General features: G+C 47.9%; 1 protein-coding gene across 1 annotated transcript in view; it reads left to right on the forward strand.

The window, feature by feature from the left end:
* LOC138510328 (uncharacterized) overlaps nt 1-27,967 on the forward strand; it is a 746,277-nt gene that overhangs the window by 13,414 nt on the left and 704,896 nt on the right. The window lies entirely within an intron of this gene.

Here is a 27,967-nt window from a genome sequence, read left to right on the forward strand (position 1 = left end):
CTCACTGCCTCTGACGCAGTTGGTTTCCCCCGTCATCAACCCGATGACGACGGCGACGATGTCCTCGTCGACCGAAGTTCTGGCCTGGAGACCAGAAGTTTTTGATATGGGGTTGCCGGACACGTTACTGCAGGAACAAGCAGTGTCGATTTCCTTGAAGGAAGACGACGGTTTCAGGATTGCGGGCCCGGAAGACCTTGGGCTACGAGCCAAGTCGCCATCAGGAGCAACCTGCTCTCAGGTATTTACCAATATTCCAAACGCTCAATCGGCCCTGTCCATGGAGGTCCTGTCCTCCTTACACTCGCTGCTAAAATCGTTGGATGAAAGGCTTCCACCTGTGGCGTCGACCCCCCCCATCGACGAACCCGGCCCGTCACACCGTCCAACCAAAACGAGTGGAATTCCGGTGACTCCAGTAGTCCAGGAGGAGGGTGAGCTTTCGGACTCTTTATCTGACCGTGGGTCAGCATCGGATATCTCCCTGTCTCCATCTAGGGATCCATCCTGGGTTTCGGATGTGGAACTGGAAACACCAAAGAGCCCCACTCGTCCATCGCCACCAGACGATATTGGCGCTTTTCACTCAATGATGGAAAAAGCATGTAAGGAGTTTGGCCTGGCCCAGCAGGAGGAGAAAAAGGACTGCTTTCTATTCGATCATATGGGTAAGAATAGACGCTCAATATTCTCAATACCCATTTTAGATCATGTCTGGAAACAGGGTGTTCAAACCATGCGTCACCCGTTTTCTGAACCGGCCGTCAAAGGCCGCATTGAAAAGAAATTTAAAGTGCCAGACTCTACCCCGAAGTGTCTTTCGTCCCAACCTACACCTGATTCAGTGGTGTCGGCAGCGGCGACGAGGAAAGCCAAGGCTCAACACAAGTGTTCTACCCCTCCGGATAATGAGGCAAGACGCCAAGACGTGTTTGGTAAGAAGGTTCTTTCCGTGGGTGCTGCAACTGTGAAAGCAGCCAACTCTCTGGCTATTGTGGCCAGGTACGACAGGGAGATGTGGCACAGACTGGCCCCTATACTGGACCACCTTCCGGAGGAACATAGAAGAACGGCGATGTCTCTGGTACGAGAGGGCGAAGAGGCGTCGAATCATGCTATTAACATAGCGGTGGACCTGGCAGATTCGGGTTTTAAGCAGATAAACAACAGAGTTGTTCTAAGACGCCAGGCTTGGCTTAAGTACACCAACTTCAGACCCGAGGTGCAGTATAAGGTATTGGACATGCCCTTCGAAGGTGACCTTCTTTTCGGAGAAACGGTGGACGAGGCCTTGAAGGGCATGAATGAGGATTCGGATACGGCACGGTCGTTGGGTGCTCTTCAGGGTGGTAAACACTTTCGATCCTTTCGTCCCTTTAGAGGGGCATCTGGCAACTCAAGATTTTCTACACCCAGGGATAGATCCTTCGGCAGATCGGCGTACCCTTCCCAAGGATATAGACGCGCCTCTCAAAACTCAAGCCGGCGCAGAAACTTCCAGTCATCCAAGAGACGACCGACCTATTCGTCGTCGACGAGCAAACAGAAAGACCAGCAATGACGGAAAGCGCACCGTTCTGGGAGGAAGAGTGTCAAGCTGCGTCAAAGAATGGGAAAACATCACAACAGATCAGTGGGTGTTGGACACAGTGAGGTACGGACATTCTCTACTATTCAAATGCAAACCTCCAAAGTGTCCACCTATACCCCTACCCCAACCACATCTGGACAATTTGCTGCAGGAAGTAGCACTTATGTTACAGAAAGGTGCCATAGAGTTAGTCCCTGCATCGCAGAAAGGCCAAGGGGTATACTCGCGGTGTTTCGTGGTAAAAAAGCCGAACGGAAAATGGCGTCCCATTCTCGACCTACGCGACCTCAACGAGACCTTACAGAACCAGAAATTCAAAATGCTCACGCTGCAGGAAGTGATCAGGTCTGTTCAAGTGGGAGATTTTTTTGGCATCTCTAGATCTGCAGGACGCGTACTTCCACATCCCTATGTGTCAAAAACACAGGAAGTTTCTGAGGTTCATGGTAGGTCAGACACACTACCAATTCGCAGTGCTCCCGTTTGGTCTCAAATCCTCCCCAAGAACGTTCACAAAATGTTTGGCGCCCGTGGCAGCCTGGCTGAGAAAGAAAGGGCATCATGTATACCCGTACCTCGACGACTGGCTGGTGAGGGGATCCTCCTCTGCGTCGACCAACGACAGTGTACAGGCTACCTTACAGCTTCTGCAACGACTGGGGTTCGCGATGAACTTCGAAAAGTCCTCTCTAAGGCCATCAAAGAACTTAAAGTTCTTGGGAGCTCAATTCGAAACCCAGTCGGGAATAGTGAAGCCTTCCCTAGACAGAATGTCAAAGATCAATCGGCTGACGAGTCAACTACGTCTACATGGCACACTCTCAGTGAGAAAGTATGTGGCGATCCTAGGTTCCATGGCTTCCTGCATCCATCTAGTAGCCAACTGTCGATTGTTCATGAAGCCGCTTCAGGAATTCCTAGCGGACAGATGGAAGCAGTCCACGGGTCGGTGGTCGGACAGGCTAACCGTCGACGACAACGAAATCATCCGAGCCCTCCAATGGTGGAAAAGCTTTCACAACCTGGACAGAGGGGTTCCTCTACAAGAACCCGAATTTCAGTATACCATCATCACGGACGCATCCCTGACGGGCTGCGGAGCACACATGGACAACCACCAAACCCAGGGCAGATGGTCTCCCACCGAATCACGCCTACATATCAATGTACTGGAACTGAGGGCAGTGAGATGGGCCTTGAAATCATTCCTCCCACATATCAAGGGGTCGAGAGTGAGAGTGCTGACAGACAACACGACAGCCATGTTCTACTTGATAAAACAAGGAGGCACGAGATCCAGGACCCTTTCTGTGGAGGCTCAAAAGGTATGACATTGGGCTTTGAAACACAACAGATCTATAGTGGCTCACCATCTCCCAGGAGTGAAGAACGTACAAGCGGATTCCCTGAGCAGGAGCATGGCTCAGATACACGAGTGCGAGATGGACACCATTCAGCTGCAAAGAATCTTCAAAAGGTGGGGTCACCCCTCAGTCGATCTCTTCGCAACGAAAGAAAACAAGAAATGCGAGCAGTTCGCGAGCAGATGGCCTCAGAAAGGATCCCTAGGGGAAGCGTTCTCATTTCCGTGGACAGACAAGTTCCTGTACGCCTTCCCTCCGTTTCCCCTTATACGGAGGACAATACAGTGGATTCGCAGATACAAATGGCGGGTCATTCTGGTGGCACCGTATTGGCCGAGACAACCGTGGTTTTCCGACCTACTACACCTATCGTTGGAAAAACCGATAACTTTCCAGAAAGTTCCGAATCTCCTATCCAGGGACAAGGGAACGGTGTGGCATCACAATCCGGACAGCCTCAACCTGACGGCATGGCTCCTGACTTTGCAGAATTTGGCAATTTGAAAGTCTCGTCGGATTGCCGGAAAATTCTACAGGCGGCTAGGGCTCCTTCCACTAACAAGTCATACATATGCAAGTGGCGAAGGTTCTGTATGTGGTGGCAAACACAGCACGAAATACGGCCTGGGGAAGTAACTCCTGAACAAATTTTACCGTATCTTCTGCACCTAGCAGAGAGTGGGCTATCCTCGTCATCCATCAAGGTGCACCTGGCGGCCATCTCAAGGTTCACGAGAAGGAGACATTCCGCACCGTTATTCAGCGACAGACTGGTGAAACATTTCATGAGGGGTCTCTTTAGAACTTTTCCCCCTACGAAGCGGTTCCCACCGTCGTGGAGTCTAAATGTGGTGTTGGCGGCTTTAATGAAACCTCCTTTCGAACCAATGTCCTCTTCATCCATGCAGTTCCTATCGTGGAAGCTGGCTTTCTTAATTGCCATTACGTCAGCTAGAAGAGTGTCGGAATTACAGGCATTAGTCATAGACCCTCCATATATGAGATTCTTTAAAGATAAAGTGATACTATCAACTAATCCTACTTTCATCTCGAAAGTACCGATGGTCTATCACAAGCACTCGACCATTGCTCTCCCTACTTTCTTTGCGACCCCGTCGTCGACGGCGGAAAAGGCTCTTCATACGCTCGATGTGAAAAGAGCGTTAAAGTTTTATCTGCAAAGAACGCAAGAACTCAGAACTACCAGACAGCTGTTCATTGCATATGGTCCGTCGACGAGAGGAAGGGCAATCTCCAAGCAAGGACTGGCCCGATGGGTCTCGTCGGCAATTGCTTTTAGTCACTCCAAGGCCGGGAGACCCCTACAAGGGCACCCTAGAGCCCATTCCACGAGATCGACAGCCTCCTCCGCGGCGCTATGGGCAGGAATTCCTCTGACAGACATCTGCCAGGCGGCGGCGTGGTCAGTCCCACACACGTTCACATGCCATTACTGCCTGGAAAGGCAGCATGCGGATGAAGTACAGATGGGAAGGGCAGTGCTGCGCCATCTTTTTCAATGAGGTAAGCCAAATGGTGAAACTGTTGTCTTTTACCTTGCCGATGTTTGGTTTTTCCCTTGATGTATCGCCTTTATATAAATATGTTACTGCTTACGTGCGCATATATATATATATATATATATATATATATATATATATATATATATATATATATATATATATATATATATATATATATATTTCGACTGGGAGTGGTTTATTTTTGTAATGTATGTTGCATTGCATTCTCACCTCCTTCTTCTAGGATACTGCTATACAATCTATTCTAAGCATGTGAATCCATGAAAGATCCAATGCTGGAGAAGGGAGTAGTTTCTTACCTGTAACTCCATTTCTCCAGCGTTGGTATCTTTCATGGATTCACATGCGCCCACCAGCCTCCCCGAAATGCAATGTGCAGGATATGTGCATAAACAGGTTTCCCCCTTTCTTCTTTGGAGGGGTCGAAATCTGACGGGACCCGCGGGGGCGGGGCTTTTATACCATTACGTCCTATGGGGCATGCGTGGACGTCCTCGGGGAGGACGTAGATGTGGATAGGACACACAAGTGTCGGAAGTTTTTTCCTATAGGAAACGACTATATATGTGTACCGAGGGTTCCCAGTCTGACGACGGGGAATATTCTAAGCATGTGAATCCATGAAAGATACCAACGCTGGAGAAATGGAGTTACAGGTAAGAAACTACTCCCTTCTCCTTTGTGAAGGGTGCAATGGGCTAAAACCTGGCTGCAGGCCCTTCATAACTGGAACCAACACCTAGAGAAGGTTATTTAAGCAATGTACTTTCTTGGAAAAGGGGCTCCCACATTTTGTTTTCTACCTTGGTGCACTTTAGCGGTTCTATGTCATTACGTTGTGTAGAGTTGGTCGCAGCCAAATCTATCACATTTTCGTTTGAACCATTTTGCTGCAAATATATGCAGGGGAGACCCCCGCAGGGCCATCTTAAGGAATCCTGGGGCCCGGGGCACAGACCCCTTTGGGGCCACCCCTCTCAACCAAAGAAATTACAGGATACAAAATCCCTGGACACCGTCCCCACATCGCGATCAAATCCCCCAGGTTGATTTTTTTTTTCCTGCAGCAATGAAAATATGCATGGGGCTGCCTACCAGTCTTCCTTACCCTCTTCCGACTAGCTGGAATCGGAATAATAAACAAGAAGCATTTGAAGGGCAACATTTTCAGTCCAGTACGAGGTTAGTTGTGTTCGAGCATAGGTACAGGAACATTTTTAGAAATAGCAGCTACGAGAAAGGTGTAGTTCAAATGCAGGGCACAGATACGTAGCTGTATGAAAAAGGCACACATACCCCAGTCTAGAAAGATGCCTCAGGTTGGCAGGCTCATTACAATTAAAAGTGCCCAACCATGGAGGCAGATTGCGTAGATTGTGGATACAAAATTAGAAGCTATTGTTTTCAAGAAGTTTTGCTATTAGTCTGCAAAGAACAAATTACTTTGTGGTGTGCAATATATCAATGGTCATGATTATTATATACAATTCAACACTGTAGCCAGTAAAACCATGAGGGAGACTTGTTTTGAAGAGCAAACCCTTAGAACTAAATGGCTCTTAGAGACCGAGCTCCCGATTCTGGGCTTGGCGTAAATTCCCGAAAATTTTGGATTATGTTTTACCGACATGCTCGGTAATTAACACCTATTCTGATGGTCTTGGATTTCACGGATTGAGCATACAATGCACCAGTTCAGGAACCTTTGCGCCTGTTGCGAGCATTGGCTTGAAACCAATCTGGCAATCACCAGTTCTGTAAACGGGTCGTTTGCATGTGGATTCTGGTGTTACTGCTCCACATTAGTGACAGACAGTGTAAAAATGTCAGACACATACACTACCTCCTTTGGTGGGTTCCATGTGTTAATATTGCAGCGAAAATGTCGCCATACAAGAATGGCAAACATTTTCTGCTGTGATATTACCCCTTGGAACCTGAGGGGGACACCCTAGGAACACCCATCTTTTGTTAATGGGAGCGGGGGACAACCCCGCAACACCTGCTCCCATTGAAACCTAATTTTAACCCCATCAATAATATCGCCTATGCTGTTTCCCGACGACTGTATATATGCCAACATTATTGGTGGGGATAATATTTCATGATACCCTTTGGTGGTGGTCCTCTTATTGCACTTTCGCTATTGTGGAGGAGTGTTACCAGAGAAAAGAGGCAAGGTCACCCCCCTCCCCTTCCCAGTCACAACCTACCGTACACATCTAATTAGACATATCCATTTTCACAGGGGTAAACCAACAGATTAAGTGCTCTCAACAAAAACAAAAAATCGCACAAGTACGCCTGGTCCTAATTGTGCTTGTTTAAGTAGATATTTTGCACATAATTGAAAATAACTCTGCAACGTGTCTATAATGACTGGATAGTTTTTTGGGGTGTTGGAGGGATGGGTTGGTGAGGGTTGTTCCACAGTGCTACGGAAAACTTAAAAATACACGGAATTCAAAGAGGGGTGTTTTGGGCAACGCTTTTGTTAAATTGAGAATGTTGTGCAACTATACGAAACTGCTGTTGAAAATTTGCAACCCGCCCATTAAATTAAAAAAAAACAGGCGAAATGCAGACCGTTTGTGACACAGCAGTATCGTCCTCTGCGCTGACACCCAGGACCCCCCTGAGAATGAGGACAGTACATGGGCATCATGAAAAGACGCAATGAAGCATGGTGTTGTCCACGCTCACTGTGTCTTGAACAGAATCGAGCCCTGAGAGTTTTCAACAGTTTACAGACTGGAAATGTGGACAATTTAGTCAAAACAAGATTAAATGAGTTGTCCAGGATCACGCATGATGGTTAAGAGGTAAAGCTGAGATTTGAGCAAAATCTGCAATTTCTGTACTTGACCACATTGTTTCCCAGTTCTTATCATAGAGCAAGGTGCAAATATTTGTGTTTCACTTTCATGAACTAAAATAATACCTTATTGTTTTAAGAACTGACTTGGAAAGTTTGCAATTTCACATACTAAGCCAATATGAAGTATTGTAGGCAAAAGGACAATGGGCCTCATTACGACCCTGGCGGAAATCGTGGCGCCAAATGCACCATGGAGCACGGCGGAAAGCTGCCGATAGCGCCATGGGGGTTGGCGGATTTACCGCCCCATTCCGACCTTGGCGGGGCGGTAAATCCCCATTCCCCATTTTACCCTTCCCCATTCCCATTTATGCCCCATAGGGTATAATGGGAGTGGGGAAGGCGTTAATTACGCCACCGTAAAATACGGTGGCGTAATTAACAACAAGGTCCCGTAGCGCCATGGATTTCTCCGCCCGGAAAAACCAGGCGGAAAACGCTCCATGGCGCTCCGGGAACTCGTAGTGGGGCGGACGGGTCCGCCGCGAATACCGCTGGCGTAAACCCACTCCGCCAGGGTCGTAATGAGGCCCAATGATTCTAGCTTCATTTTCACTATCACCAAGGCAAGTACATTAGCACCACAATATTAATTGATGTGAGCTTTAACGGTTTCATCTGGGTTTTTCAATTGTATTTTAAAGCTTTACATGCACCCAAAAGACAGAATTGAAGACTGTTATTTCGTATGTGCAGAAGTACCTTTCGAATTGTATAATAAAGCAGACTGTTTTTTGCCAAATGAGCAGACTAGAAAATATGTTTGCCAGAGGTCTTTGAAATTTGGTTGGCTTACTTCTGTCTAGAGCCCCTTGCACTCAAATGACCTACATGAAAAGAATGATTAAGCACTAGGCTAAACAACGCCACCCGTACGTGAGAAGGCAAACCTTTTCACAGGAGACGGCACAGCATAATTCAGTGGCACAAGATGATTTGTCCAGGATCAGTGTATCTTCTGCTGGAAAAGCCGGGATATGAGCCTTTACACTTTGGTTCCAGTGTCTTGAATTTGACAACCTAATCACCTTGCCCAACTAACACTTTATGCTCCTTGTTGGGAAGTGGTGGCCAGTTTTAAGAACCCTCATTTGGAGGAACAAAGCTCTAGACTTGCACCAGTTGGATGCTATGTCACTTTCTATAGCTGGCGCTAACTGGTGCAATTAAATTGGTATGTAGCACACGTTAAGTGTTACCATCACAAAAGTATATATACATGCTTGTTTATCAACCTCAGACATAGGAAAGGCTGAGTCGGCCTTGCTGCAATTTAGCACTGTGATCTGGCATATGAACACAAATCTCTGTAATCAGTACCTAAGAAACTGAGCTATTTTCTGAGCAATCATGGCACTCAAATATATCAATATGCGTTTCAACTCACGGTATGGCACATGATCTATATATAACCCACAGAAGGGTGAGAAAACTACAGGAGTTGTGCTATAATGACTGCACAAACTGTGTACTACAGTGAACACAAAAAGCATTATAGGATTGACGACCAAATGTACTGCTCACCAACAGCCTGACTGCACATTTGGCACCTCCGCAGCGCACCATACAGGATCTATGTGATCACTGCGCCACCCATCACTGCGATGGCTGAAATGCCGACGCCAGTTACGGCGCGGCTCAGTAATCATATAGATCCCTGTGCCCGCTTCCCCAGCCTGCTTTTCCCTTCCCACCCCCCACCCCAACTTACCTTTTACAGCGGCACACTACTGTGTGTGCCGCCTACACCCTGCTATCCCTGCGGTGTCAGCTCCTCCTACTAATGTGGGTTAGAGCTGACGCCGTAGGGTGCTTTTCTTTTTTTTTTCTTTTGTGTCCCTCGCTTACCAAAATGGTAAGCGGGGGATACCCCTGCAACCCCCGACTCCCATTACGGCACCCAAGCAGAGCGGGGGACACTCCCTCAACCCCGCTCTGCTTGAACGCAATAAATGTCACCCTCATTTTGTGTGCCCCCAAAGTTGCAGTAACTTCGGGGGCGCACAAATGAGGGCGACATTTTTGTATGACTCCCACCATACATGGCATGGGTTATTTTAGTTTTGTAAAACAAATGGGCACTGACTGATTTCAATCAGGCAGCGATGTGGGGGCCCCCTCAAGGGTGGGGGCCCGTGGCACATGCCCCTTTTGCCCTCCCATAAAAACGCCTGTGGACCCCGTGCACCACGCCTTGCCCTCCACCTTATTTATAACCCTTACCTACCTCCCACATATATTTGCGTCAAATTGCAGCAGAAGTAATGATAAAACCTCGCGCTACCCACTTTGGCGACCGATAAGCAAAGGGAGAAGATGTACCAAAATGAATATGAGAAAGAGGATTGCCCCATAGGTCTGTCAAAGTGAACAGGGGCGACTTGTCCATAATGGGCGAGGGGGCGGCGACCCACCGGGTCTTGGCCCCTTCTCACCCATTATGGAGGAGCCAGCCCAGTGAAATACAGAGCGCTCCCTCAGGTGTTTTTTCTCAGCTGACTGCTCGCTCTGAACTGCCAAAGGGAAACACTGTTCCCTTTGACAGTTACAGTTCCCCAGCCGTGCAAGCTCAATGAGCCATGGAAGACTAGGGGTGTTTTGCTTCCCCAGCCTTGCATGGCTCATTGGAAATGCTGGCTGGGGAACTGCATGTCTGTATGTGCAAGGGGTCACTCCTGCTCCTCTTCCCACATACAGACAGAGCAGTCTGGAGTGCCGCGCCTCATCACTGACGCTGGGGCCCCTCTACGCATGTGCAGGAACCAGGAAGCTTCCTGATTCCTGTTCATGCTAGCAGGGCTGGAGAGGAAAGACCCACGGCAGAAGGTAAGTTTGTTTATGTACATGCATTTTTTAATTTAAATTATGTGTATGGATGCGTGCATACTTGTGTTAGGTGAATGTATGATGATGGATGCTGGTGTGAATGAGAGCGTGCTTGCTGTGTGCTAATTGTGTAAATGTGTGTGTTTGTATGTTCATTTATTTATTATTTAAACATGTGTAAGGATGCAAGTATGCTTGTGTTATGAGTGAGTGCATGGTGGGTGCTCGTGTGAATGAGAGAGAGAGTGCTTGCTGTGTTTATGTTTTGTAAATGTGTGTGTTTGTGCTGGCCAGAACTGATTTTGGCGAGTGGGGGGGGAGGAGGTTTGTACAACAACCAGCATTTTAAAAATGCCTTTTGTTGCACAATCCCTCTCCCCACCGGCCATAATCAGCTCTCCTTCTGAGATGCTGTTGGGCCCAGGGGACAGGGATGGTATTTTCTTACTGGACATCTATGATAGATGTCTAGTAGCAAATACCATACCTGCCCCCCTGTTCCCCCAGCGCCTTGCATACACACATAATCCCATGTGTTTGTGTATTTGGCGCTGTGGGGGGCCCAGGGGACAGGGATGGCATTTTTTTACTGGACATCTATCATAGATGTAAAGTCAAAAATACCATGTCTGCCTCCTGGGCACCCCAGCACCTCACATACACACATAATCACATTGGCCCTCATTACGACCCTGGCGGATTTTTTCCGCCATCGACGGACTTTTCCGCCATGGCGTAAAGTCCGTTTACGCCATGGCGGATGGTGGACTTACCGCCCCAATCCGAGGTCGGCGGGGCGGTAAGTCCCCATTGACCCATTTACCCTTCCCCATTCCCATTTCGGCCCCATAGGGTATAATGGGAGTGGGGAAGGAGTTAATTACGCCACCGTAAATTACGGTGGCATAATTAACACCAAGGTCCCATAGCGCCATGGATTTTTACGCCCGCAAAAAGCGGGCGGAAAAATGACCATGGCGCTCTGGGAACTCGGAATTGGCGGTAAGGGGTCGGCGCAGCTAACGCTAGCGTAAACCCCTTACCGCCAGGGTCGTAATGAGGGCCATTGTGTTTGTGTGTGTTAGGTGATGTGGAGCCCAGGGGACAGGCATTATATTTTTTTATTGGACAAGATGTCTTGTACAAAATACCATACCTGCCCCTCTGGGCCCCCCACCGCCTTGCATACACACTTAATCACTTTGATTGTGTGCGTGTGGTTGGTGCTGTGGGGCCCAGGGGACAGGCATATTATTATTTTACTGGGCATCTATGATGAATGTCCATTAAAAAAGATCATGTCTGACCACTGTGCCCCTCAACGCCTTGCATACACACAATCACATTCATCGTCTGAGTGTGGGGCCCTGGACCCGAGATCCTGACAGGCAGCTGCCTCCTGGGCCCCCAGCACCTCTCAATCACACATAATCACATTCATCATTGATGTGATTATGTCTGAGTGCAAGGTGCTGGCGCCCCATGGAGCAGGTATGGCATTTTTTACTAGGCATGGTTGATAAAGCAAGCATGATAAGTGTTAATATGTAGTTAGACTGGCATTTCAATGCAGCCAGTCTAGCCATTTCTTATTTTGTACTACTTACCCACAAGCCAGGTACGTCATACTCAGTGTGTGTCCCCTGGTAGGGTGCTGTTCCTTAGAAGCATGGCATCATGTGTGGCAACAGGGTATCAGGCCCAGCGGTTGCTGAGTGTGAGGTCGGCATCATTTGCCATTTGGACACTCATGGAATGGAATTGTTTTCTGTTTCGGTATGTCTGCTCCATTGTCTGGGGATGGGGCACTAATGCCACATGTGTGTGTTCCACTGCCGCTATGGTGTTGCGGAACTGGGCAGTGTCGTTGAAACGTGCCTTTGCTGCGTGCACCTGCACCTAGGTGGTAGGCATGGAGATGTGCTGATGGGCATGCCTCATGAGCGCATCCAGGACTTGTTCCAGCATCTTTGAGAAAGTTGGCTGGGACATCCCATAAAGTGTCCCAACAGTGTGCAGGGGTTCTATGTGATAATGTCACTGGAAAAAGTCGCCAGGTAGTCAGATTTTTTTTCCTGACCCCTAAAATACTTTGCCCAAATATTCTAGAAGGGGTATCATTTTATATTATAAAATCCAATCCTAGATTATTTTGGTAAAGGGTTTGGATTTTATTGAGGTTTCATTTTTTGGGACATGTCGCCCCCTGATGGCCATTTCCCAGGCACATTTATCACTGGACACCTGTGCTGGAATCCACCTGTGGCACTGAATTGTAGGACGGATACAAGCTTTACCAGGAGGCGGGCGGTGGCAGTTCTGATTGCGATGGCGCTCTGGAGATCTGCCTCGATCAGGCTGCGCAGGTCTGTGATTGTATGCCAGTCCACGCGATAGAGTGTCACTAATTGGTTGTCGCGTTGGTCTAAAGGGATGGGCGGGCACATGGTATGGGTTCCCTCCGCAGCACACGTCTCCTGCGCCTTTGCGGTGCCTGTCTCCTTCCCTGCTGAGGTCTTGCATGCCTCTGTAGCTGGAGGAATAGCAGCAGGCTGTGGATCCCATAATCAACGTCTGCTTGTAGCTGCATGTTGCTTTAATGTGTGTTTGGAGAAGGTGTGGACCTTATATACTCCTCCTGAGTGGATTGGGTGCATTTGTGACTTGATTTCCATCAACTATGTGCATTTACCTCCACCTTTTTGGTGGAGGTAACTGCACTGTGTTTTGGCTGAATTACAGCTGATTTTCAGTGGTAATATAGCTGTTTTTCATCTTGTAATCCGGTGGGATACCATTTCTGGTTCTGGCGGTAATTCCAACGGCAGTATTCGCCCCGGCACTGATTCCACTGGATCTCAGTGGTAATTCCGCCAGAGGTAATTCTGCCAGTGGTAATTCCACCAATGGAATTTGGAACAAGTGTGCAATTCGGCATTGTGGTAAAAGTGGCAGTAATTCTGTGACTGCCACTTTTCCAGCTTACCACCAAACGCAAAATGAGCCCCTCAATGTTGCTGCCACCCATACAATTCACTGCCGTAGGGCTAGTTGGTCTAATTGATTAATTTGTTTTCCCTCCAGCTCTTTTGTCCCAATAATAGCATGACATTTTTATAGCAATGTATGTGGAAGAACTCCCTCTAAATGCTGCAAAACACATAATGTTATTATGTAATCGCACAACTTAATTTGTAACGCTGGGAGGGAAAACATCGACACAGCCCTGACGGGGGTTATAAACTCTTGACACAAAACATTGTGCCCAACCTATGGCGATCATACTGTACCCAAGCCATTCAACCGGCCTTCTAGACATTCTAGTTTGGGGAAACAGGATTCTTTGAAGAAACCATTCTTCTGAATAAACTGGTACTCTCCTTCCCTTGTGTAGACCATTGTGATTACTGCACTGTTCAGACCCTAAATTGGCAACTCCCATCAGAACCTGCTCTGAACAGTCTGTTAGGCGGAAACCTGTGCAGTTCCCTCTGGGACCACTGCAAAAGATTTAGGACTACAGGTGTTTGGCAGTAAACCCACTTGGTAGCAGTCTGTACCACACAGATTCACTTGGTAGCTGTGGCTGAGCAGTCAAACTTCCCTCAAGAAGAGTTAAGCAGTATGTGGAGTATACAATATAGGGCAATTCTTCACAGTAAGACAAGCAAACACGCAACGAGGCTCAGTGTAGAGATATTAAGGTATTTATTTATAACGGAACATCTATGGAAAACACTATGGCACTATCACGGCAAACACTTCAATCACAATTACTCTACGAAGAAGAAACGATCAATCCCCCTAACAATATTTCGACAAGTCTAGGTTCTACCAGCATCACCTATTTGCAGACAGAGGTGTATGCCTCAACCTAGATGGCACTCTAATATTAGTTAGGACGGGAGAGAAAAATAGGCAGGTTACAAATCAACACAGTTCAATACGTCACGGGAAAAATGCAAGGCAAGAAGGCAAGAACCACAATAGATCATGAAGTTCAGAGGCCAGGCCCACTTGGAGAGAGGCAAGGCGATATGTCCCAAAAGGTCTCTAGTGGAAATGCGTTCGAGTCTTTGTAGCAAATTGTTATCGGCAGATTGAACCAGTTCAGAACAATACGTGAGAAAAAGCTTGGAGGCGACCCAACGGAAAGGAGAGGATTAAGACACCTCACTCGAACCGATCGAAAGGGAAGCCAGGCGGACACGGTACCTTGTTTGTGAAGAGACAGCTCCGGCGGGGGCAGTTGTTCCTGGTGGTGGATGCACGTCGGGTCTTTGCCAAGAGTAGAGATGATCTCGTCATCGAAGAAAAGTGAAGTCCGGTGCACCACCAGGGAAGAGACCAGCCGTGGAGTGCTTCGTCACAAGGCAGCACCTTTTGGTCGCGGTACAGGGGTAGTGGCTATCCGGTTGCCGAGGTGCTCTGCACGGGCAATTCAACCACTGCGTCCTGAAGTGAAGAAAAAGCAAAGGGGACTGGTTGTTCCCACCAGTCAGGGGAAGAGACTCTCCGGCAGGGAGATCTCCTCTGTCGTCGGGAAGTGGTGAGTCGGTTCCGCAGGGCTCCACCGGAGGTGTCGTCGTGCAGGTCGGCTCAGCGTTACCCTCGTCGGATTCTTAGGTCCTGTGGCGACTTCTGAAGATCCAGTCCCAAAAGCCCTGCTTTTATGCAGAAAACCCCCATTCATTCAGCCTAGCTGTCAATCAACACATGCTAAGCGGTGAGCGGGGAGGCTCACCACTTGGACCAATCACACCAGAGTGTGACCGGTGTTGGCAAGGCAACTCGGTCCAGGGTGCCTAAACCCCCTCCCACACCCCTGTGGTAACCCAGACAGAATGGCACTACTTTGGAGGGTCTCTGTACAGAGGCCCGCCAAAAGTGGAACAAAGGGCTCAACCTTTGGTTTAGGAGTCACGGAGACGAACACAGACGCCATTTTAAAAACCGAGTTCTGGCAGAAAATACCATCCGATAAACTTATTTAAGATAAGTAGACCGGTGGTACGTTAGAGATTAACAAGGAAAAGTATCAATCTCCAACAATGGGACGAATCCCATAGGGTTATGTTCGGGGTCGAACATAACAAGTAGTTTCCACTGCCACCAGCCAAAACTCGACGAGGGGGGACGGGACAGTGCCCCCTCGATTAACAGATCTAGGAGTAATCGAATTACCCCTACTAGCACGTCCACAATAAGATGGTTGGTACTAGTTCTGTTAGTAAATTTAGGTCTAGTAAAGCCAATGGTGACTTTACATGCCCGGGGAGACAGTAGTCAGTCCCCGGGTATGGAGTCTATGGTGGAGGTCCGCTAGGACGCCCCAGTGTTATGGCACGTAGGGTGCGGTGTAACACACATAGAAAAACATATGAGACCCTATGGAGTAAAAGACCCCATAGCCCATGGAACACATTGACATTCAAAGGAATTACACACATTCATGTCCAAGAGTGGGAGGAAAAGAGTCTCACTCTTGGCAGGATGGAAAAAAACAAACTCCAGAAATCCAGCAAAGCCGCTGGGGGACTCACTAGGTTAGGATATTCAGCCTAAACAGAGAATTCTCCCTAATACTCCCCCCCCAAACTAAGGGACAGGAGGATTTAATACACTCCTGGATGAATCTCATACCTCTAGTCGATGACATAAATCCTAGAGAGACCATCAGCATTTTGGTGGTGACATCCTGACCTGTGCTCAATGGTGAAATCAAACCCTTGCAGGCAGATCGACCATCTCAATAGTTTTGGGTTTTCCCCTTACATTAGCTTTAACCATCTCAAGGGTTGGTGGTCAGTCTGAATGACGAAAGTAGAACCATACAAGTACGGCCTAAACTTCTTCAGAGCCCACACGATAGCAAAGCACTCTCTTTCGATTGTTGCCCACCTTGTTTCAGGATCCTTCAGCTTGCGGCTGATGAAGCAAATGGGGTGCTCCCTACCTTTCCCATCCAGTTGACTGAGTACAGCACCTATCCCTACATTTGAAGCATCTGTCTGCACAATGAAGTGTTGGCGGTAATCGGGAGCTCTGAGTACTGGGCTTGGCAAAGAGCCTTTTTCAGGTTTTCAAAAGCCTGATTGCACTCCTCTTTCCATTAAACCTTTTTAGGAAATTTGGGCGAGAAGATGACATTCAGTGGAGAAGCTATGGTCCCATAGTTCTCTATGAAATTCCTGTAATACCCAGTGAGGCCTAGGAAGACTCTCACTTGGGTTTGAGTAGTAGGTGTTGTCCAATTTTGCACAGCTTCAATCTTACTGAGCAAAGGCCTTATTTCTCCACCTCCTACCTCATGTCCAAGATAGACTACCTTACTCTGTCCGATTTGGCATTTACTCGCCTTTATGGTCAGATTGGCTCGTCCAAGAGCCTGCAAAACATCTCTTAGGTGGGTTACATGTTCTTCCCAGGAATTGCTGAACACTGCGATGTCATCCAAGTATGCCATGCAGAAGTCCTCCATCCCATTCAGAACCTGGTTTACCATCCGTTGAAACGTAGCAGGTGCATTCTTCAATCCGAAAGGCATTACCTTAAACTGGTATAAGCCAACGGGGGTAGAAAATGCAGTTTTCTCCTTGGCATGGTCTGTCAGGGCTATTTGCCAATAGCCTGATGTCAAGTCAAATTTGCTGAGGAACTTGGCGGCGCCAAGTTTATCCACCAACTCATCTGTTCTTGGCAAAGGGTGGGCATCAGTCTTGGTGACTGCATTAAGAGCTCTATAATCCACGCAGAATCTAAGCTCTTTAGATCCGGCCTTTGGCACTAACACAACTGGGCTAGACCATGGACTAGTAGAGGGCTCTATTACCCCGAGATCAAGCATCTTGCTGACCTCACCTTTGATGTGGGTTCGTATGTTTTCTGACATTCGGTATCCTCTGCTTTTGACTGGCAGTCACCAGTGAGTATGTCATGCTGGCCCCAAGGGGTCAAGCCTGGTGAAAGCGAGAACAGAGAGGCAAACTGATTCAACATAGATTTGCACTCTTCTTGTTGCTCGGGTGTCAGATTGGAGGAGAGATTTACTCCTTCAATTTGTTCGTATAAAGGTAAGCCTCTGAGGAGATCCGGAAGAGCTTCACTCTCTTCTTCTTCCTCGGATGATGCTAGAAGCAACGCTCCTACATCAGGTCGTGAGACATATGCTTTAAGGCGGTTGGTGTGGAAGACTGTTGGAGCCTCCTTGGGATTGCCCAAGTCCACCAGATAGTTAACCTCTCCGAGTTTACCCACAACTCTGAAGGGTCCCATCCACTTATCTTGCAAGGCCCTCTGCCTTGTTGGGATCATAACGAGAACGAGCTGGTCTTGAGCGAACTCAACCATGTTAGCCTTTTGATCGTGCCAGTGCTTGACCAATGCTTGTCCAGCTTTTAAGTTATCGCTTGCTTCCGTTATCATGTGCGACATTCTCCTCCGGAGACCTATCACGTAGTCAGTCACTCTGACTGGCTTGGGGGAAGGAGCACTCTCCAACCCCTTCTTAATCAGGGCCAATGAACCTCTGACGGGATGACCATAGAGTAGTTCGAAGGGAGAGTAACCTACTCCCTCCTGAGGGACTTCTCTATAAGCAAAGAGAAGGGATGGCAGTAGAAGGTGCCACTTACGCTTAAGGGGTTCCTCTAAAGCACCTATCATGCTCTTCATGGTTCGGTTGAACCGTTCTACCAACCCATTGGTTTGTGGGTGGTAAGCTGTTGAGAACTTGTAAGTAACTCCACAGGTTTTCCACATGGCTTTCATGTAGTGGGACATAAAGTTTGACCTCCTGTCAGAGATTACTTCCTTAGGAAACCCGACCCTAGTAAAAATACCAAGGAGGGCCTTAGCCACAGATAGAGCTGTAACAGTCCTCATAGGAATTGCCTCAGGATACCTAGTAGCATGGTCTACTACAACCAGTATAAACCTGTTGCCTGAGGAGTTTGGAGGATCAATGGGACCAATGATGTCAATCCCTACTCTCTCAAACCGGACTCCCACAACTGGGAGAAGCACTAAAGGTGCCACATTCTTGGAGCCAACCTTACCAGAGGTCTGGCAGGTGTGGCAGCTCCTGCAGTGTTTTTCTACTTCGGCCCCCATCTTTGGCCAATAGAAGTAGAGAGAGAGCCTTTCCTTAGTCTTCTTGAAACTCAAGTGACCAGCCAAAGGAATCTCGTGGGCTAACTGCAAGAACTGTGGTCTGTTCTCTTGGGGTACTACAAGTCGTTTGTAGTCTCCAGGTGCAGACTCGGTCGGTTCACTGTAGAAGAGGCCATCTTCCCAGTGCAACCTGTATTTCCCAGGCTCTTGTCCTTCAGCCTGAGCTTCTGCCTGGTGGCGGAGACCTTCCAGAGTTGGACATTCTCTCTGTCCCTTACTGAAGTCTGCCCTGCTGGGTCCACCTTCTGCCAGTAAAGACTGCAGCTCAGGATGGTCAACAGGATCCAGATCTCCAAGGAGTTCCTGGCCTTCCATTAGCTCTTCCTCAGAGTCTAATTCTACCACACAGGGTTGTACCTCCCTCTCAGCCTCAGCTGGAGGTGGAGTTACGGGTGTAACTTTGGACAACCGCGGGGAAGTCCGTGTTGGCTGCACTGAAATGCTGGCTGCTGGTTTCGGGATAGAAGTCTTAGGTTTCCCTTTCGCTTCTGATTTCTTGGAGACAGCTGCCGACAATTCCAGTGGAGCAGGAGTGATTTCCTTCTTCATCATCTCCTGGAGAGTACCGCGCATGGTCCTCTCTCTTGCGGGTCTGGTTAGCTCCTGTAACCGTTTACTAGGAGGTCTGGGAGTATGCGATACAACTCTGAGAGTTTTCAAATCGTTACCCAACAGTACGCGTCCTGGTACTTCACTCTATATGCTGACAGGTATCTTTACAGTCATGTCGTTACACTGGATGAGAACTGGTAATTGGGGAAGCATCTGCACAGGCCCTCCAGCTAACTTGGTGAGGCGTTTGGGTGCCTTAGCAACATCCTCAGCCTGAAAAAACGATTTATCCACCACAGTTATGCTGGCCCCAGTGTCCCTAATGGCAGGAGTCTCCTGACCATTCACCTGGACACTGTCCTTATAATACTCTTTAGTATTATCGGGGATAGAATTATAGACATCTAAATTCTGTTGTTCCCACAACCCCAGAGATACTAAAGAAACGCTGGCTGAGACTCCAATGGGTTCGTCAGCTAGCAGTAGAAAGTTTCCACTTGCCATTTGGACTTCCTCCTCTGGAGCGAAGGCTAAGGAGACAAGCTGGACCCCTGAAGGTTTACCCTTACATCTGGGATCTCCTTTCACGTGGTCAGTCGAGCCACAAACAAAGCATTTACCGAATGCTTTTTGGAATGGTGGCTTGTTCTGACCTCCTTCCGGTTTGGCACCAGAAGACACACTATTCTGCTGTGGTTTTCCCGGTGGCTTACCCTTCTGGTTTTGTTTGGGGCCCTCTTTGGAATTTGAGTTATTCAAATTCTCTTTTGAGTCTTTTTTAGGCTGTTTTCCCTCATCCTTTTTCTGAGTTGCCCCAGAATCCTTATGAGTAGCCCTGTTGGCAACCCACAAGTCAGCGGCCTTAGCTAGCGTCCGGGAATCCAATTCCTTCGAATCAGCCAAGTGCTGTCTGAGCTCAGGAGAACAGGCATCATAAATCGACTCCAACATAAAAAGATTCTTCATACCCTCATAAGTGTTCACTTTGTAACCCTTAATCCATCCCTCTAAGTTTTTCAACCCTTCACTCACCCAGGTAGCCCAAGGAGTACCATCATGCTTTTTGAGGGTTCTAAACCTCTTAAGATACTGGGAAGGGGTCTTCCCGAATCTAGCTATTAAAGCTAGTTTCACACTTTCGTAATCCGTCTTATCCGCCTCCCCCAACTCCATTACCACATCAGTCGCAACAGGAGGGAGCCTAGAGAACAACCAGGGAAGTAACTCATTCCCGGTGATGTCCTGGAGCCCATGATTGTACTCAAACAGTTTTAACCAATCTAACACATCCAATCTCGGTTCATACATACCCACTAATTCCTTCGGCATCCGGGGTCTTTTGGGACTGGAGTTCCTAGAGGAACCAGAGGAGAGAGAAGCATTTTCGATAGACAACTTTTTCATCTCTAACTCGTGATTAAGTTCTATTTCCCTGAGTCTTAACTCAGCTTGCCTCTGCTCAGCCTGGGCATGCATCCGTCTGAACTCGAGCTCTTGTTTTCGTTCAGATTGAGCCAAGAACCGTTTGTATTCTAATTCGAGCTTCATTTTTTCAAGTTCAAAATAAGCAGGGTTACTTGTGGGACCTGGTATGGGCCCCATAGGCACAGCTGGTAAGGCAGGTAGAGGAGCAGGGGAGACAGTTTTGTTAGCCTCTCCGTCCTCGTCAGCCTCTTCATCGCTATCATCAGAATCACGATTCAGATCAACACCATCACTGTTATCTACATTTGCTGGAGAAATTGGCTCCTCTGAACCAGTACCCAGACTTTGGTTCGCCAGCAATCTCTCTATTAATTCTAACTTCTTGCCTCTTACAGAAAGATTCTCTTGCCTACAGAGAGCTCGCAAACTCTCACTATTTTCACCTGACAAGGATTCTTGACTGTAAGTTTCCATCGTAGACATGTTTTTGAAAGTTGCTTTTTAGTGCTAAGTTTTGTGGTTAGTTATCCTAAAGTGTCGAAAGCACTCTAAACTGTATACTCGATACAAATCCCACCGCTGTACACCAGTGTTAGGCGCAAACCTGTGCAGTTCCCTCTGGGACCACTGCAAAAGATTTAGGACTACAGGTGTTTGGCAGTAAACCCACTTGGTAGCAGTCTGTACCACACAGATTCACTTGGTAGCTGTGGCTGAGCAGTCAGACTTCCCTCAAGAAGAGTTAAGCAGTATGTGGAGTATACAATATAGGGCAATTCTTCACAGTAAGACAAGCAAACACGCAATGAGGCTCAGTGTAAAGATATTAAGGTATTTATTTATAACGGAACATCTATGGAAAACACTATGGCACTATCACGGCAAACACTTCAATCACAATTACTCTACGAAGAAGAAACGATCAATCCCCCTAACAATATTTCGACAAGTCTAGGTTCTACCAGCATCACTTATTTGCAGACAGAGGTGTATGCCTCAACCTAGATGGCACTCTAATATTAGTTAGGACGGGAGAGAAAAATAGGCAGGTTACGAAATCAACACAGTTCAATACGTCTTGGGAAAAATGCAAGGCAAGAAGGCAAGAACCACAATAGATCATAAAGTTCAGAGGCCAGGCCCACTTGGAGAGAGGCAAGGCGATATGTCCCAAAAAGTCTCTAGTGGAAATGCGTTTGAGTCTTTGTAGCAAATTGTTATCGGCAGATTGAACCAGTTCAGAACAATACATGAGAAAAAGCTTGGAGGCGACCCAACGGAAAGGAGAGGATTAAGACACCTCACTCGAACCGATCGAAAGGGAAGCCAGGTGGACACAGTACCTTGTTTGTGGAGAGACAGCTCCGGCGGGGGCAGTTGTTCCTGGTGGTGGATGCACGTCGGGTCTTTGCCAAGAGTAGAGATGATCTCGTCGTCGAAGAAAAGTGAAGTCCGGTGCACCACCAGGGAAGAGACCAGCCGCGGAGTGCTCCGTCACAAGGCACCACCTTTTGGTCGCAGTACAGGGGTAGTGGCTATCCGGTTGCCGAGGTGCTCTGCACGGGCAATTCGACCACTGCGTCCTGAGGTGAAGAAAAAGTAAAGGGGACTGGTTGTTCCCACCAGTCAGGGGAAGAGACTCTCCGGCAGGGAGATCTCCTCTGTCGTCAGGAAGTGGTGAGTCGGTTCCGCAGGGCTCCACCGGAGGTGTCGTCGTGCAGGTCGGCTCAGCGTTACCCTCGTCGGATTCTTAGGTCCTGTGGCGACTTCTGAAGATCCAGTCCCAAAAGCCCTGCTTTTAGGCAGAAAACCCCCATTCATTCAGCCTAGCTGTCAATCAACACATGCTAAGTGGTGAGCGGGAGGCTCACCACTTGGGCCAATCACACCAGAGTGCGACCGGAGTTGGCAAGGCAACTCGGTCCAGGGTGCCTAAACCCCCTCCCACACCCCTGTGGTAACCCAGACAGAATGGCACCACTTTGGAGGGTCTCTGTACAGAGGCCCGCCAAAAGTGGAACAAAGGGCTCAACCTTTGGTTTAAGAGTCACAGAGACGAACACAGACGCCATTTTAAAAACCGAGTTCTGGCAGAAAATACCATCCGATAAACTTATTTAAGATAAGTAGACCGGTGGTACGTTAGAGATTAACGAGGAAAAGTATCAATCTCCAACAATGGGACGAATCCCATAGGGTTATGCTCGGGGTCGAACATAACAAGTAGTTTCCACTGCCACCAGCCAAAACTCGACGAGGGGGGACGGGACAGTGCCCCCTCGATTAACAGATCTAGGAGTAATCGAATTACCCCTACTAGCACAATAAGATGGTTGGTACTAGTTCTGTTAGTAAATTTAGGTCTAGTAAAGCCAATGGTGACTTTACATGCCCGGGGAGACAGTAGTCAGTCCCCGGGTATGGAGTCTATGGTGGAGGTCCGCTAGGACGCCCCAGTGTTACGGCACGTAGGGTGCGGTGTAACACACATAGAAAAACATATGAGACCCTATGGAGTAAAAGACCCCATAGCCCATGGAACACATTGACATTCAAAGGAATTACACACATTCATGTCCAAGAGTGGGAGGAAAAGAGTCTCACTCTTGGCAGGATGGAAAAAAACAAACTCCAGAAATCCAGCAAAGCCGCTGGGGGACTCACTAGGTTAGGAAATTCAGCCTAAACAGAGAATTCTCCCTAACACAGTCCTATCATCCCAATCATCATGGCTGATTGCCTGGACGGAAGAAATGCAGCGTAGGAAACCTTTATGATTGACAGAACCCATCTGTCAAATGCCAATTTTCGATGGGTACCCAGGTCTGCTGCGTCGATCAGTTTGTGATCGTAGATGGCAATCCCATCATGTTGCCCGCTAATGGCAGAACCCTTTTCCATCTGCTCACAGCGTAAGGTGGAAACCCATGTTACAGCCATTATTGCGCTTGTAGTTGCCTTATTGGGATTTTCATAGAGGAAGGCAATCAGATAAGCGCAGAACCCTTACCTCCCAAGGGAAAGACACAGTGCAAAAAAGGCCTCATCTGCACTTTTTCTCTCATCCATCAGCTGCCTACTATCATTCTTCTCTATTGAAAAGTGGAATGTGCACACATAAGTACCCAGTGAGGGACAATCCGATTGTTATAAACTCTCTGATTGGCCCTCAACTGGTCCTTACCATCTCGACAAGGCTCTGTTTGATGCTGCGCCCTTCCACAAGCGGCAGCCATGGAAAAGGGAGATGGGACTACATGTAGTCCCATATCCCTTTCCATGGTGGGCATTTTTTTTTTTCAATCTTTTCAATGGCCGTCATGGAAAGGGAGAAGGAACTACGTGTAGCCCCTTGTCCCGTTCCATGGCGGCCCTCTTCTCTGTTTGCTTTTTTCACTGTTTTAAATGGATGCCATTAAAAGGGAGAACAGACTTCCTTTCCTGGTCCATGGCGGCCATTTTTTTGTTTTTTCTGTTGCAAAATGCCAGAGCGTTTCACAATCGAATAAACACACTATTAGTACCCCGGTCTAACGGGCCAGGGTACTAATAGCAATAGGCCCCTTGCTGGGGGGGCATTACCACATCTGGTAATGCCTTGGGCCCTCATTAAGGCCCTCAGTTCACTCAGGCCTGAAACTGTGAGCCCTGGACATTATCTCATGCAGTAATGCCCCCCGTCTCGGGGCTTATTGCCTAAATATCAGTGTTCCTCACCTATGCATGTATGCAGAGTGATTATCCATTTCAGGCTGCTGGCCACTGAATGCACCTTCCTTACCATCTAATTTCTACTGGAAGGATGATGCATCCCTCGGCTTCCCCCTGGCAGTTACCATCTCCCGGGGGGCTGCCTCCACATCCTGGACTAACCCGAGCCCTTCAAGGGAGCCTTCAAAAAGTTGCTCCCTGAGCCCCGCTGCATGGAGCTCATGCCGCCACTCCAGCTGGGCCAGTCCCCTTCAAGACGAGAGGAAAACATTTAACTAAGGACTGCAGAATATGGCAGGTGTTCTACCTCTAGAGGTGAAACAGTGTAGGAAATCTAAAAGTTGGTAACTCGAAAGGCAAGTACTGGGTCGAAGAAGGGGGCCACGATGGTAATGGTATTATGAATGATATACAGAAGTGGAGAATGTTGCATGAATGTGCGTTGCTAGACGACTAGTGTTTGTCTCCAAGGCTACCACAAGCTGAATAATTATGATTTATGTTCAAAACCACTCCTGTTTCATGATAAGATTAGATGTGGTGCCTTGGTTTTCAGAATGTAAAGGAATTTAAATGACTGGTCATGCACCATAGAGAGAGCTGAAATAAATTGTTTTCCTTCGGTACTGACGTTCCCTTAAAATCCTTGTTTCTCATTTGCTGAACAATCTGGCAGTGGCGATTTGACTGTCAGGGCGCCCAGTGAACATCTCAGGCACTGGAGTGGCAGAAACTATTTCTTCATTTCACACAAAGCACTCGGTTCTTTATATCTGGAGGTGCAACAACTAACATTCTTCCGACAAGTTGTCAATTACATGTGTCAATGGATACTTATTTTAGTTTAACATTTGATGATATCAGTCTCCTTATCAGAGGCACTGCAGAGAGTCTGTGAAAGCCAAGAATGCCAGCATTCTTCACTGCAGCATTTCAGGAAAACGTACAGCTAGAAAAGTACTCGGAGAGGTGGCACTTAAGATTCAATGCAGCCAATGCAAACCATGAATTGTGGGCTGTGCTTAATAGGGGGGCACCACAATATATAGAAGAGAAGATGGAGACAAAAAAGGGTCTCTTGAGATAATCTAACCTAATTATTTCATGGTTTCTAAACAATGCACTAAAAACAGCATGAGGAGCCAATGTTGGGCTTGGCTAATGAGAGGTTTAGCTATGCTAGCAGAATATGGAAGTTGTCTGGTCAGTATTAGAATGAATGGGGGCGTTTCATCTTGTGTATTTGTCCAATTCCGCAGTCCACCTGGCAAGAATAATAATATTAGGGTCGGCCCAATGGGAGATAATCAGAGGAGCAAGATCTGCCTCAGAATTCATGAAAAGAGATCCGCAAGATGAGGCAGACAGTAGAATACCTCTGATAAGATATGGCATTTGTAACACGCCTATACACAAGTGTTTCAAGGCGCGACGAGGCAAGCAAGGGAGAAAAGAGGGATAAAAATACAGAGGACAATGGAAACATTTTCAGCAGAGGAGTGCTTTTGAGTTAAGACCTGATAGACGTAGGGCTAAATATGATTCAGGAAATTCTTCTCCGAGAAACTGCTTCCCCGTGGTGGACTGTTTCTATGTCCATTACAGTCACCTACATGTCATTGGTGGATGAGGGGATTCTCCTCTTCCATTCCGCAGTCTCCAGTTTGTAGCAACAACATGAACCCCTGCACAAAGCACAGGTAAGATTGAGGCATCTGCATAGAGTGTGTTCTGCATTTATCACTCAAGGGAATCGAAAGCATTTCACTGGCACCATGTGGTGGTAAATAAAACTAAGAGCCGGAACATTGGCAAATACCAAAGGAAGGCAACGGATGTGAAAAGAACAATGCAGAAACAGTCTATAGAATTATCCCCAGGAACAAAAAAACAAACAAATATAGGCGAACATTTTTTTTTCCACCACACAGCATATCAAAAAAAGATGTATAAACACCATTGGTCCCATTTTAACAACTATGGCTGGTAGTAACTCCTGCGGTCAAAGGACATATTGTTGCAGTTTTCTAGTTAAAGGAATACTGCTGGGAGTAAAAATGTATAACTGGTGGTGAGCATCTAAATTCATGGAGAGGGAAAGCACTTCTGAGCATGAGTGGACCGGTTCGAGAAAAACTCAAATCTCCTGATTCTCGCGGAGTTTGACGTGGTCCAGTAAAAAACGGTTTCAGCCGATTTTAGTTCAAAATGTTGTAAACAATGAGTACAACGTTCACAAGCGCTCAAAAATAAGAAATGGAGTCAGTGAGTCTCACGTCTAATAACAAGTTGGTATTCTATTTGTTAGTTGGTTTATGCACACCTAAATGCACACGAATAGTTATTTATTATTGATTAGAACAACTGCCAAACAGAACACGATTGTTATTAGCTTAAATTATTAAGCTGTTCTTTCACAGAGTAAAAGTTAAAATTGCATTGGGAGCATAGCAATCATAGGTACTTTGCAAAAGAAAAGTAGCAAAGAGACTCGTGGCCCAGTCTCAGAAGTGTGCCCTATCTTCTGCACAGTACACTGTTGTGACTGGGCTTGGGCAGAGCAGCGTCTGCTTCTTTGCTGCACGTGGGGCGGAGTGTCCGCTCTAGCAGCGCTCCTGCTGCGTGTGGAGGGACTTCTTCCTTCACTCACCCCTTTTTGGCACGGCTTTGGTTCTCAGAGCCCGCCCGGCCTCCCATCGCTCTTGGGAGGGGGGGGGGGGCGTGTTCCACGACGTGGAGCGAGAGGATGGACTCCTCCGAGCGCTTTCCCCCGTTCGCTGGGCTCACCGGGCGTGCATACACTCCCTCGTGTGGCAGAGAGGTGAGCGCGTGTGCCCGTGTGTTGTTCCCGGGCCCTTGTCACGCGGGAGGCGGGGCCGTACAGAATGACGTGCTGTGCCCGAGGCGCGCCGATGCGCTGTACTGCTCGACCGCAGACCTCTGCACGGCGCCAGCGGGAGTCCGTGCCCGCTCGTCGCCAGTGTTGGGGCTCCGCTTCTCACTGAAGCGTCCCCTGGGTAGGCCCTTGCCTACGCAGCAATGTCACGCGGGAGCCGGGGTATGCTGCAACCTTCTTTATTAAATACATCGGCGGAACTGCCGAAACCTTCCCTGTCCCTCCCCCTTCCCCTGACATCACGTCCGGGCCGTCATGTCCTTTGGGCCTCAACGGAGGCCCGCCCACACAACGATGTGGACAACCTGACATACACAGCTTCTTAAGTGCACGAGCTGACACTGGCGGATCCGCAGATACTTCCAACACACGCTGTGATTGCACTGTCTCATGCAGCTAGGAAGCAATCCTTCTCTAACCTGGCCTCTGAAATCTCTGCCATTAACAGCTCGAGTTGTAACCTCACATAGGCTGGGCGGAGCTTGAGACTAACGCGTTGTTTGAGGTCATAACTGAAGGTTGGTTCTAGGTGGAGACATCTGGTATACGTACATGTGCCTTGCGTGTATCTTATGTTACTTGTGCTATATTAATATAATATTCATTTCTATAAGTCTTTGGCAAGACTGTGCAATGCTTTGGGGAACGGGCTGCAGACATCTGTGTCCAACCCGGTAGAGCACACGTTTAACTCTAGGAAGGGAGGACTCTGAGTTTCAACCTTCTCAAGCTGATTTGAGAAATATCACTTGAGGTTTGTGCAGTGCAAGGCACAAACAGAATTGTTTCTTGGCGCAACAGCGCAAGTCATTTTCCAGTCGTACTAATTTTGCTGAGTTCAGAAGGGTAAAAGTCTGTTTGCTCCCTCGGTGCATTCCAACCCGTGATCTACACACTGCACATAAGTGCTTATAGGAGGTATGTTAATCCACTGAGCTAGTTTGCTGAGCAATTGAGACCTACTCAGACTTCCCTTTGTGAATCAACTCAAATTTCTGCAGCTGCCTC

The sequence above is a fragment of the Ambystoma mexicanum genome, chromosome 6p (assembly GCF_040938575.1).
Source record: "Ambystoma mexicanum isolate Mex_15411 chromosome 6p, UKY_AmexF1_1, whole genome shotgun sequence".
Classification (NCBI taxonomy): Eukaryota; Metazoa; Chordata; class Amphibia; order Caudata; family Ambystomatidae; genus Ambystoma; species Ambystoma mexicanum.